At 47.4% G+C, this 14,112-nt stretch overlaps 2 non-coding genes across 2 annotated transcripts; both read left to right on the forward strand.

The window, feature by feature from the left end:
• The first annotated feature begins 4,156 nt into the window (after positions 1-4,156).
• Trnak-cuu (transfer RNA lysine (anticodon CUU)) lies at positions 4,157-4,229 on the forward strand. The gene has a single exon. It is a non-coding gene; the product is annotated as a tRNA-Lys (tRNA).
• Positions 4,230-6,175: 1,946 nt separating this feature from the next.
• Positions 6,176-6,248, forward strand: Trnak-uuu (transfer RNA lysine (anticodon UUU)). Its single transcript has one exon. It is a non-coding gene; the product is annotated as a tRNA-Lys (tRNA).
• Positions 6,249-14,112: the final 7,864 nt, after the last annotated feature.

A 14,112-nucleotide genomic window follows, 5' to 3' on the forward strand; every position in this document is an offset into this window, starting at 1 on the left:
GCCACAGTTAATTTAAATCGGATCGCATCCGATGTCAAACTTAAATGCTTGACCGACTCTCTACATGCAGCAGATATCGATATAGTTTTCTTCCAAGAAGTTCTGTCACCCAAGGTTAGAGAAATACCTGGGTATGATGCCATATTAAATCTAGGCACTGAGACGGGAACTGCGATTTTATTCAAAGCTGGCATCGCTTACCAACCTACAGCGATCTTAGAAACGGGACGCGGCATTGCCACCCAATTACAGGATTTGCTTCTCCTGAACGTGTACTCCCCGACAGGGTCCGCTGGCAGACGGGACAGAAGTGATTTTTTTAGGGCTGAAGTTGTGCCATTATTGACAAACGTTCGTCTGAAGATCATCCTGGGTGGGGATTTTAACTGCGTTTTGCGCAAAGCAGATCAACGTCCGAATTTTAATTTTTGTCCCGAGCTACTAATGTTAACAGATGGACTGCATTTAAAAGATAGTTGGTGTCACCTTCGACCACACACGATGGGATATACCTATGTGAGCGCTGCTTCTTCCAGCCGTCTGGATAGGTTTTATGTTTCTCAAGATCTTTTAAATACCATTCGTGTTTGTGAACTATGGCCGCTCAGTTTTAGTGACCACTCCGCATACCACATAACGTTAAGGCATTTGCGACAGAAGACATTTTTGGGACGCGGCACGTGGCAGCTGAATGTCTCTCTGCTAGAAGAAGCGGACTTAAGGCGTTGCCTCGTTGCCACGTGGCAGCAGTGCCTCCAGAGGCAAGCTCGGTATAGGGAGCGCATTCTTTGGTGGACGGATTTTGTTAAGCCGCGGATTCAGAAATGTCTTTGCCAGTTTGCCAGGACCAGGGCTTATTGGAGGAAACAGTCTCTAGAATTTTATTTCCTCGGTTTACGCCAGCTGTACAGCGATCCCTCCGCATTGTCCGACAACCTGATCCGCATCAAGCGTATCAAAGCAAAACTTACAGCTTTAGTTCGTGAAGCACTTGTTGGTAAACGGGTACGATCGCGCTCTTCTGATGACGTTTCCCACGAGTCCACATCGTTATTCCATATCATACGGGAAAAGAAACGTGGTAAACAAAAACTTATTGCTCATCTTACGGATGCTGGGGGGCATCTGTACAATGTGCAGGGTGCTATCAAGGCGTATGTCTTCAATTATTTTCGAGAACATTATTCCGAGTCAGATACCGATCTATCGGCGGGGGATGATTTTTAACCGACATCGCCTCCACAGTGGATCAGGATGATAACGCTGATCTCTTGGCCAATGTCACCAACTCTGAAGTGAAGTCCATTATTGCGTGCGCTGCCAAGAACAAAGCTGCTGGCTTAGACGGCTTACCGGTCGAATTTTATTCACGGTATTGGGATGTGATCGGCGACGAATTGACCCGAATGTACAATGAATTGCTCTCGCATGCTGCCTTCCCCCCGCAGTTCACGCAAGGAATGGTTGTCCTGGTTCCTAAAACATCAAATCCGACTATGTTAAATGATTTTCGGCCCATTACGTTGTTTAACTCCGATTTCAAGATCTTGACTAGGATTATAAGCAACAGGCTTAAAGTGCTTCTTGGCAAAGTACTTGGCCCTTATCAGACGAGTTCAGTCAGTGGTCGATCTATGTTAAATGCCCTGTGTGAATATCGTGACCTGGCTTATTTAACTTGGATTACCAACACTGATTTGGCGTTACTATTTCTCGACTTCGATAAGGCGTTTGACAGAATTAATCACGGATTTTTATTGCGCACAATGAGTAAAATGGGATTCAGTCAGCGTTTTCGACAGCTTATTAAGAAATGTATCTGCGGAACGTCTTCACGCGTGAAGGTTAACGGCCAGTTAACCGCCCCTGTGCCTATACGACAAGCAGTACGACAAGGGTGCCCCCTTTCCATGACTTTATTCTCGATTGCTATAGAGCCACTTCTTAAAAAGTTTTACATTACTTTACATGGGTTGCAAACGTTAAACAACAAAACGGTCTGCCACGCCTATGCTGCCGATATCAGTGTGATTATTACTACCACCGAAGAGCTGGGGTCAGTTCGTCGGATTGTCCATCAGTACTCTGTCGCTTGTGGCGCCAGACTTAATGAGCGAAAGTCCAAAATCATGCCGTTGGGTCGTAATCCAAACTCCATCGATATTTCTTGGTTGGAGAAGACCGAACATCTGTGGCATTTAGGCCTGGTTATATCACCACATCCCCAGGCAATGCTCAACGCGAATTGGGAACGCAAGCTTACCATCTTACGTGCGGTGATCAAAGAACATAACATGCGGTCTTTAGACCGGATGCAGAGGGCACAGTTTATTAATAGTTACGTTTTCAGTAAGCTCTATCATACTGCCGCTGTTTTACCAATCCCAACAGCCATTGCGAAAAAATTTTTAGCACTTGCTTGCTGGTATGTCTGGAGAGGGAACATCTTTAAAGTTTCCTTTAAAGCTACCTCGTTACTTCGTTCCAGAGGTGGCTTAGGAGTCAAAGACGTTGAATCCCAATGTGTGGCTACTTTTTTAACTCGTACTTCCCGCATACTACACAGTAACCAAAATAGCCTTACGGAACAGCTTTACAAGACCTTACGTCCAAAGGAGTTGTCTGCGCCAACGTATGTGGGACACATTCATCCTGAGCTCAGCTATGTCTGGCGATATTATGTGGAGCTCAGCTATGTTCAGGATAACCCGCATCCGTTCCACACGGCGGAGATCTATCGTGCTCTTACTAAACGGCAGCTGAATAACCCAATTGAGAAGAAACATTTAGGCATGAACTATAGAAATATATGGAAGAACATTAGTTATCCGTTCCTTCGTTCCAGAGTTGGATCTGTTTGGTATGACGCTGTCAATAAGGTGATTCCCACTGGAGAGAAATTGCACAAAATCAAGCTGCGGCCCACCCCGTTTTGTGCCAAGTGTAACCTAGTGGAAACCCTGCCGCATCTCTTCCACTGCAGGGATCAAACACAGATATGGCAGTGGACACGAAAGAAACTCGCTGTCATTAATAGGACGTCGGATACTTCCATTCAACTTCAAGACGCGCTCCGACCGGACTGGCAGCTTTATCCTCAATCTAAGAATAATAGTTATGTCTGGCTCATGGGCCAGTTCGTCTATTACATGCTCGTCCATACAACGGCAACGCTACACGATTATCAGATGTACTTCATAGAAGAGTACTATGCGATTAAGAAATTGCGACAGTATAAAGACCAGTTCCAATATTTTCTCACTATTGCTTTAAGTGATGGAAGAATTTAAGTTTCTAAATACATTGGGCGGAGTTTTTCTTTTTTTTCACTACTTTGTTATTATTGTTATTGTTTCCATGGATTGGTCTGCTCCGCACCGTCAGATGTGGGTGATTTGCATCATGGATCAATAGACGGTACAGAGTACATCGTGCACTCGGCCTCGAACATTTAATTGTATTTTGGTGTTCCTTTTCGTTTTGCAATGAAAGCACTTTACTTTTGGTTCCGCAGTGCGACACCCAGAAGAGGATCCTCATTTGTTTACTTTCATTTCGCATTATCTTTCATCAAAGCTGCACAAAGATTTAGTAAGAACCAGAAGTTTTCTGCAGCTTCTATTATTCCTATCAAGAGGACTTATAATACGGGAAATGGTTGTTTGGCATGTCCCTGCTCTATGGTGCCCCCACGTTACCAGCGCGCATCATCAAACGCATAGCATGCTCAAGGTTTTGAGAAGCAGAAATCCACAATCAACCATCTGGCAACAGAATTCACCATACTAATAAACGACATGGAAACTGGGAAAATTATTTGTACGCGAAGACCAACTTAGAGTATCTGCTGTGCTGGATTTCATAGCGTGCTGCGTAATCCTAAGACCAGACATGGATTCATTTTAACATTCTGTTTATATGTATAAAAACACTGGCGCACATGATGCCACTTTGAAAATTAATACAAAAATGAATAATACACAAATAGCCATAACATAAAATCACAAAACCATGCGAATGAGTGCGGGGTATGGCGATGACATCGTGGCCAGGCCTCAGGATGCGACGCCTGCCCGCCTTGCCGCCGACTGCCTAGCGCTGAGATGCATAAAAAAAATAAACAATAAAAAAATTAAAAAAAAATTTTTAAAAGGCAGCCCGGCTAGCTCAGTCGCTTGAGCATGATACTCTTAATCTCAAGGTCGTGGGTTCGAGCCCCACGCTGGGCGGAACGGAATTTTGTTCCGCTGCAGATGTAAATCACCGTTTTTCTGATTAACGTGATGTAATGGAAATAGCAACTTTAAACTTTGCCTAGGTCTCCGTCAGTCGCAAGGAAACTGTATTTGAAGGTGAAGGTGATTTTGTAGACATGTGTGAAAGACATGTTCTGAAATGCAAGTGTTGTTGTTTGGAGAGCACATCAGTTACGTGTCACATGTGTAGCCAAGCAGTAATGGGTCGCCAAAGCTGCAAATATTAGTCGGTGATACGAAGTGTTGTCAGCTGAAGACTGATGATCCAGACCACGTAAGAACGAAGTACGCAAAAGAACAGCTAGGCCGCGCCTCTTTAGCTCAGTGGCAGAGTACTGGTCTAGTAAACCAGGGGTCGTGAGTTCGATCCTCAAAGGAGGACGACGAATTTTCGAAATCAGTTGCGCGTCGTGACCGTATAGCAAACAGTATCTGGGATGACGAACAATTAGCGACAGGCGTTTTATTAAGAATTACTTTCAGATGTGATTAAGGCGAATAGCGCAGATAAAGCATTTGCCAAAGCGGTACAGCATAAGGTGGGACGAGGCAGTCTGAATTATATCTTATAGATGTATTTTTCACATATCTCAGAGCCTCTCGCGGCCGTCGTCGCCGCCGCTTCTGCAGAAGTAGCAAATAGCCATTGTAGCAAATGCGGCGAGAGACGCCCCGCCTTCGATTCCGAATGCACAAAGAGTGTCGTCTTGTTTCCCAGTCTATATTTGGTCGTTCTCGTAAGAGGTTGAATGTAACGAATGGGTGGGAAAGAGCAAGGGGAAGCGGCTGTGTAGAACGAAAAAACAATTCCTCAGGGGTGTGAGCGTTTCGAGATGAGTCGTATACATGTTAGAGTTGGTCGTCAGTGACCGTGTGGCCTAATGGATAAGGCGTCGGACTTCGGATCTGAAGATTACAGGTTCGAATGCTATCACGCTCGTTTTTTTCCAGTTCTGAAAAAGAAACATACCGTTTTAATGTAGCAATTGAGCAGTACGAAACCGTCTGAATGTTGCTGTTGACCATTTTTTGCTTGGAGATGCTCTTGAGCTTGAAACACACACAACAAGACCGATGATAACTAGCGAAATGGTCTTGCCAGCACGGTAACTCAGCGTGTTCGCTCAGTGTTAGCTGCCCTCTGTAATAAAAAAACAACTGAGTTAAGGGATCAACGACTGTCTTACGACGTCCGCCACTAGCAGATGAAACGAACAATGTGACATTTTTGCCGGCACGTTAGCTCAGAGTGTTCGGTCAGAGGGTTACGTACCCTCTGTCATAAAAAAAACAAAAAAAAAACTGAATTGATCGATCATCAATGAACTTCATCGGATGTCTTACAACGTCCGCCCCGAGCAGATACAACAAAGAAAAGCGCACAAAATGAGATTTTTTTTAAAAAAAAAGGATAAGGCGTCGGACTTCGGATCCGAAGACTGCAGGTTTGAATTCTGTCACGGTCGTGTTTTTTCCAGTTCTGAAAAAGAAACATACCGTTTTAGAGTAGCAATTGAGCAGTACGAAACCGTCTGAATGTTGCTGTTGACCATTTCCTGCTTGGAGATGTTCTTCAGCTTGAAACACACACAACAAGACCAGTGTTAACTAGCGAAATGATCGGCAGAGTGCCGTCGCCGCGAGTTTTGACTGGCACTTGTACATCTAAGACAACGTCGGAAAGTAACTCATTCGGCTTATGAGTCACATCCAGTATGTGTGTTAATTTTGACGCCACTAGCTCTGCAGGTTTTCATGCAATTCCTTTACCTCTCAGAAATGATTATGGAATAAAAGTGAAGTACGTGACGAGTGTGACGTTAGGAACACATTAGGCAGCATGGAGAGATTCTGTATGGGACCACCCAACCCAAACGAGTACTGTGTGACGTGCTACCCGGCATATATTCACAGAGGCAGCCCGGCTAGCTCAGTCGCTAGAGCATGAGACTTTTAATCTCAGGGTCGTGGGTTCGAGCCTCACGCTGGGCGGAACGGAATTTAGTTCCGCTGCAGATGTAAATTACCGTTTTTCTGATTAACGTGATTTAATGGAAATAGCAACTTTAAACTTTGCCTAGGTCTCCGTCAGTCGCAAGGAAACTGTATTTGTAGGTGAAGGTGATTTTGTAGACATGTTTGAAAGACATGTTCTGAAATGCAAGTGGTGTTGGTTGGAGATCACAGCGGTTACGTGTCAGATGTGTAGCCAAGCAGTAATGGGTAGCCATAGCTGCAAATATTAGTCGGCAATATGAAGTGTTGTCAGCTGAAGACTGATTATCCAGACGACCGTAAGGACGAAGTACGCAAAAGTACCGCTAGGCCACGCATCTTTAGCTCAGTGGATTGATTTTCCCTTTTCCTTTCACTTCTTTGTCGTTTTTCTGTTACCACAAGGCAATGGAGCCGCGATAATTTTCAGTTATAATCTCCTTCATATAGATGATTGTATATTAAAAAAAAGTGGCAGAGCACTGGTGTGGTAAACCAGGGGTCGTGAGTTCAATCCTCAGAGGAGGGGAAAAAAAAGATAAAAAGAAAAATAAGTGGCTAGGATACCTGGCTCCCACCCAAGAGGCCCGGGTTCGATTCCAGGTACCGGAAATGCGCGTTAAAGAAAATGGGTAAGGCATCGGTCTCCTAAACTGGGGATTGTGGGTTCGAGTCCCACCAGAGGTACACGTTTCACTCACTGGGGCAAAATCACTCTCCACACATAAAAAAAAAAAAAAGAAGTTACAGAGCACTGGTCTAGTAAACCAGGGGTCATGAGTTCGATTCTCACAGAAGGCAGACGAATTTTGGAAATCAGTTGCGCGTCGTGGCCGTATAGCAAACAGTAATTGGGATGACGAACAATTAGCGACAGGCGTTTTATTAAGAATTACTCTCAGATGTGATTAAGGCGAATGGAGCAGATAAAGCATTTGTCAAAGCGGTACAGCATAATGTGGGACGAGGCAGTAGATGTATTTTTCATATATCTCAGAGTCTCTCTCGGTCGTCGTCGTCGCCGCCGCTTCTGCAGAAGTAGCAAATGGCCATCGTAGCAAATGCGGCGAGAGACGCCCTGTCTTCGATTGCGAATGCACAAAGTGTGTGGTTTTGTTTCCCAGTCTATATTTGGTCGGTCTCGTAAGAGGTTGAATGTGACGAAAGGGTGGGAAACAGCAAGGGGCAGCGTCTGTGTAGAACGAAAACACAATTCCTCCGGGGTGTGAACGTTTCGAGATGAGTCGTATATAAGTTATACTTGGTCGTCAGTGACCGTGTGGCCTAATGGTCAGTCTGCTTTCCGCAGCGCTGCGGCGAGGACGTCTTGTTTACGTCCCGTCCGCGTGGTCGCGAGTGCTCGTACTTGTTTACTACTGCGTTGTCACTATCGACGCACCATGGCACATTCATACAGGCAAACCACCATCAAGATCAGTTTTCAACCCGATCATGCACGACCGCGAGCTTTTGAAGTGGAACGTTTCTTACGTGACGACGTTAAAATTGACCTGCGAGACATAATTGGAATCCATCTCTCTATCACGAGCAGTGTTGTCTACGTCAAGCTAGTAAATGACGAGGTGTGCAACAGAATCGTGAGCGCACATGCGAACGGTTTTAAATTCAAACATTCTGATGGCCATATTTTGGCGGTCTCTATCGATCACGCGGGGCTTGGCCTACGTACGATACGCGTCTTCGAACTCCCTTTTGAAGTACCACCGGACGTATTCGGCGCGGCTTTCCAGCCCTACGGCGGAGTGATCAGCCATATAGCAGAAAAATGGACCACCTTTACAACGTACCCCGTTAAGAACGGGGTACGACAGATTAAAATTGAATTGACCAAACATGTACCGTCCTATCTTGTCATCGGCGGATGTAGGGCGATCATTATGTATGACGGTCAGCCACGCACTTGCTCTGGTTGTGGCCAAGTAGGGCACGTCCGTTCGGATTGTCCCCGACGACGGCTTACTCAAATCCCGACAGGTGAATCTATGACTCCTTCTACGGTGACGACCCTTCCTCTCAATTACGCCGAAGTTACACGGGCAGCAACCTTTACCGATACTGACGACATTAGTCCGATAGCCGCCCCCGACGGCGAGAACATAATGGCCTCTACAGTACAGGATCCGGTCTCTACAACGGCACCCCCACCTGAAGATAATCGCCGACCGACCTTGCAAGAAGGCGTGGATGCCAGGATGGACATTGACCCACGGGTTGTGCCGACAGCGGCTTTTCTTCCAGACACCGGAGCAGCTGAAGAAATCCACCCACATTCAGATACTGAAGCACACGACCGTAAACAGCGTTCCCCGCGAAAACACAAGAGACGGCGGCGTGCTCCATCGGACGAGTGTTTGCAGCGATCGTCTGACATGGACAGTGGAAATTCCGACGACGGTACCGGCGGTACAGAGCCCGCTGTAACTTCAAACTCAACAGATCGCCGTGGTGACGGCTTCAGCCCCTCCGACCCCACAGATCAGCAGGATAACAAGCAGGCAGCCGCTGCCGATTCCCATCCAGAAGAGCCGATGGAGTCAGCGCCGAGTGCCGCAGCAGCCACTAACAGCCACCAACAGCCGATGGTATTTCATGGCGACTGGGCAGACGACTGTGAGGCACACTCCTTGCCCATCGTGTCGGACGACACGGGGGGAAATTTATCCCACCAGTGCTGACCCTTTCCCGCCATCAGTTAGAGTGACGAGACAGCCTTACAGGGGTACTGATGGCCAACACGGATGCTGTGGATACACCTCAAACTTATCGCATTGCAACTATAAACATCAACACTATACGGACGCGCGCTAAGTTATCCTTGCTTCAGGATATGTTGAACTCTGCTTCCATCGACATAGCTCTCCTCCAGGAAGTGTACGTCAACGACTTCCCAGGCATGTACGGTTACGATGCTTGCGTCTCTCCAGCTTCCCCAACATGCATCGGTGTCGCTGTACTTCTTCGGGAAGGGATAGTGGCGGACGATATGATGTTTCTGCCTGGGGCAAGAGGAATGGCACTCACAGTACTGGGTGTCCGCCTTATCAATATCTACGCACCTTCCGGGACGGACAAACGTCGCGAACGTTCACGATTCTTTGCGGAAGACGTCGCCCCGCTCTTCCAAGGCCCCCACGACCGTCTGTTGTTTGGAGGTGACTACAATTGCGTACTGGCACCCAGAGACCAACTACCACGTCATAATCCGTGCCCGGAACTCGAGACGCTAATTTGAGACCTGCAGATGGTGGACACTTGGGAACATCTTCACGGCCACCGACCGGGATTCACGCACTTCACGAGTCACTCTTCCAGTCGTATCGACAGGATTTATGTCTTACGCTCTCTCGTCGCTGGAACACAGGATGTGGAACTGTGGCCTGCAGCATTCTCGGACCACTCAGCTTACATTTGTGCCGTCACCCTGCGGCGGCAACAAATGTGGAGAAGCCGCAGCCCGTGGAAATTAAAAATCGCTCACCTGTCGTACCCGGATTGCCGCCAAGCTGTTGAGGATACGTGGCATTAGTGTGAAAATCGCCTCCGTGCGTATCCCACAACGATCCGCTGGTGGTTGGACTGCGCCAAACCGGCACTGAGGCGAACGTTGATAACCTACGGTCGCGACCATGCTACTTGGCGAAGACATACACTCGACTTTTACTTCCGGGTCTTGCGCACCTGCGATGCTATGGCGCCGTCTCCGGAACGACAAAAGGCGGTCCACCGTGCCAAGGCTCAGATCCTCGCTCATATGCGACGCCACCTAGAGGGGGTAGTCATCCGCTCGAGGACGCAGGATCGGATACCTAGCGAACGCCCGTCAATGTTCCACGTCCTTCGTGAACGTAAACGACGCCAACGAGCGCTGATACGCTTCATCGATACGGAGGACGGTCATCGCCTCACCACGCAACAAGACATAAACACAGCGTTCTACAATCATTATGCCCAGCTCTATTCCGCTCAGACCCGTGATCCGACAGCACTGGAGGACGTCTCTCAGACGATTTACGGCACCGTCACCCCGGTAATAAAAGCGGCCTTGATGGAAGAAATTACAGAAGAAGAAGTGATCAACGCCATTAGAAAAGGAGCTGTCAACAAGTCTCCGGGTCCTGATGGCCTCCCCTTGGAATTTTACCGGACTTTTCAATATTTATTAGCCTCCCGATGGACGGACATCTGTCGCGAACTACTATCCCCGGACGTGCCGCTCCCTGCGGCCCTTGTGGAAGGGATGATTATTCCTATTCACAAACCGTCTGGTGGCTGACGACTGCAGGACTACCGCCCGTTGACGCTATTGAACTGCGACTTTAAGATCATTTCTCGACTGTTGGCGGCGCGGATACGCCAGACCCTACGCAATGTTATCTCACCCGATCAGACATAATTGGGAGGCGACAATAATATTCAAACGGCACTCAGCGAATATCGTGACTTGATCTCACTGGCGAGGGCATGTCGTCTGAAGGGTGCACTGGCGGCCATCGATTTTAGTCAAGCTTTCGACCGAGTGGACCACAACTATTTGGAAGCGGTCGTCCAACATATGCGGTACCCACAGCCATTCGTCACTGTCGTCATGCGACTACTCCGTGGCGTGACGTCCAAGGTGATCGTCAACGGCCGACCTTCGCAGCCCCTCACAATTTCTCGATCGATACGCCAAGGCTGCCCTCTGTCCACTTTACTTTACGCTGTGGCCATGGAACCTCTCCTCTGCAGCCTGCGCCAACGACTAACGGGTATGACGTTACGAGGCCACACTTTCCGATGTAAAGCGTACACTGACGACCTGCTGATTGTCATCCGCAACGGTGACGACACCGCTAGCGCACTAACTTGGATAGCGAAATATGGCATGGCCACTGGTAGTCGTATCAACGTCGCAAAATCTGTGGCGATGAACATCGGGGTCTGATTGTCTGAGAACAGTGTCACCCCCTTACAGCTCAGTGATAGTTTGAAATGTCTCGGCATTGATTTTACAGACGATATACGACGGACTGCTGCTCACAACTTTCGACGGCTTTTACGAAATGTTCGGACTGGAATTGCCAACAACCGCCTACGAGCCCTGGATATCGTCCAACGGTCTCAGTATGTCAACACACATTTAGCGTCACACATTCCGCACTACGCCCAGATATTACCTATACCGGTGATGTCAGCTCGCCGTATACTTGCGGCTTTTGGGTCCTTCGTGAGTTCTAGAGTGCTTTTCAAGATCAAATGTGAGACTCTCACCCTTCCCCCGGATCGGGGAGGGCTTGGCCTTTATCACGTTTATGACAGAGCGGTTGCCCTATTTGTGAGCACATTAGTCAAACTATGGCACCGCCGTCCGGACAGTCTGACCAGTTTGTCAATAGAAGAACTAGCACCGCCCTCCCTGTTGCCGCCTGTGCCGATACACCACGTCCCCTCTTCGCTCTTCTACATCGGTGTCTTTTACCTCGAACTCAGTTACGTTCGACTTGCCTTACCAGCGACTCAACTGGCGTCGGCAAAGACGGTTTGTAGGGTCCTGCAACGTGGACGACCCGACAACGTAGTGGAGAGGAAGCACCCGAACGTCAACTGGAGGGTAGTGTGGAGGACAATTCACCACGTAACACTAGACACTGACGTCACGGCGATGTGGTATATCACTGTCAACGGTAAGCAGGTGACCAGATCAAGGCTACATGCGATCCACATGGTAGACTCACCCACGTGCACGAGCTGTGGCGTTCAAGACAACGATGAACACCGTCTTAGCTGTGGCGAGTCTACAGCAGTGTGGCACTTAGTGAGGCAAATGTCAGCATACTTCCTTCCGGTAACGCCAAATCAGATCGCCCCTAAGACTACCTTATACCCGGATGAAACGTATTACCCACGGACTAAAACTAATGCAATGACGTGGCTTCGTGGACATGCAGTGCATTATTTGTTTCAAGACGGCACTAAGGACACTTTAGACTTTTGGAACTATTTGCGGGAACGACATTGCAAGATCCTCCGTAACCCAAAGTAGCGACAATATTTTTCCAATTTTTTGTGGAGTGCGTTCCACGACCCTCCACGTAGCTGGAACGTCACGGGTAAGAGAAGCTAAAATTACAATACGATAATAGAACACTACACGGTACAACGTGGGATCTACTTTCATCATTACGAGAAGTCATACCTGGATGATACAGCAGATGGAGAGTTTCGTTGTGAACTCTCACACTCTGTAGCAGTATTTGTCCCGTTTCCTCTTTTTGTCCCCGGTGCGAAAAGGTCTTCGCAGTTTTAGTTATACCATCCGGTGCAAGATGTAGCACTGGTTAATGGTGGTATGGATTCCACCCTTCAGTTTTGTTTCATGGTTTCCTTAGCCCCGCACTTTGCTCTCTTTATTTATGCCTTTTTCTACAACTATTAGCATGGTTTTAGTTACGTGCGTCCCCAACTCGACGCAAGGAGTGCACTTACTAGTTTTCTGTTCCTAACTGTTAAAAAAAAATTAAAAATAAATAAATGAATAAATAAAAAAATCACAATAATACACCAACTGTATCCTTTGTACCACATCACATCCCCAGGATGGGAGGGGGCAGGCATCGTGGACAGGCCTTGGGCCGCGACCCCTGCCCACCTTGCCTCCGCCAGCCCCCTCCCTGCTCCATCAAATAAATAAATAAATATAAATATAAATAAAAATAAATAAAAAAATAAAATGGATAAGGCGTCGGACTTGAAGGTTCGAATCCTGTCACGGTCGTGTTTTTCCAGTTCTGAAAAAGAAACATACCGTTTTAGTGTAGCAATTGAGCAGTACGAAACCGTCTGAATGTTGCTGTTGACCATTTCCTGCTTGGAGATGCTCTTGAGCTTGAAACACACACAACAAGACCGGTGTTAACTAGCGAAATGGTCTCGACAGCACGGTAGCTCAGCGTGTCCGGTCACAGTGTTAGCTGCCCTCAGCAATAAAAAAAAAGCTGAGTTAATGGATCAACGACGAACTGAAATGGACGTCTTACGACGTGCACAACGAGCAGATGAAACGAACAATACGATATTTTTGCCTGCACGGTAGCTCAGCGTGTTCGGTCAGACGGTTACGTACCATCTGTCATAAAAAAAAAAACTGAGTTAATCAGTCATCAATGAACTTCATCGGATGTCTTACAACGTCAGCCCCGAGCAGATACAACGGAGAAAAGCACACAAAATGAGAGCTGAAAAAAAAAATCTGGATATGGCGTCGAACTTCGGATGCGAAGATTGAAGGTTCGAATCCTGTCACGGTCGTGTTTTTCCAGTTCTGGAAAAGAAACATACCGTTTTAGTGTAGCAATTGAGCAGTACGAAAGCGTCTGAATATTGCTGTTGACCATTTCATGCTTGGAGATGCTCTTGAGCTCGAAACACACACAACAAGACCGGCGTTAACTGGCGAAATAGTCGGCAGAGTACCGTCGCCGCGTGTTTTGACTGGCACTTGCACATCTAAGACAACGTCGGGGAATAACTCGTTCAGCTTATGAGTCACATCAAGTATATGTGTTAATTTTGACGCCACTAGCTCTGCAGGTTCTCATGCAATTCCTTTACCTCTCAGAAATGATTATGAAATAAAAGTGAAGTACGTGACGAGTGTGACGTTAGGAAAACATTAGGCAGCATGGAGAGATTCTGTATGGGCCCACCAAATGCAAACGAGTACTGAGTGACGTGCTACCCGGCACGTATTCACCGAGGCAGAGAATGGGTGGGTTTGGTGATATATTCATATACATACGGCCTGGGAAATCAATAAAAAAAAATTCAATGTTCCTTTACAATCAATGTGACTGGTGACGGG

This window comes from Schistocerca gregaria, unplaced genomic scaffold (genome assembly GCF_023897955.1).
Source record: "Schistocerca gregaria isolate iqSchGreg1 unplaced genomic scaffold, iqSchGreg1.2 ptg000178l, whole genome shotgun sequence".
NCBI lineage: Eukaryota > Metazoa > Arthropoda > Insecta > Orthoptera > Acrididae > Schistocerca > Schistocerca gregaria.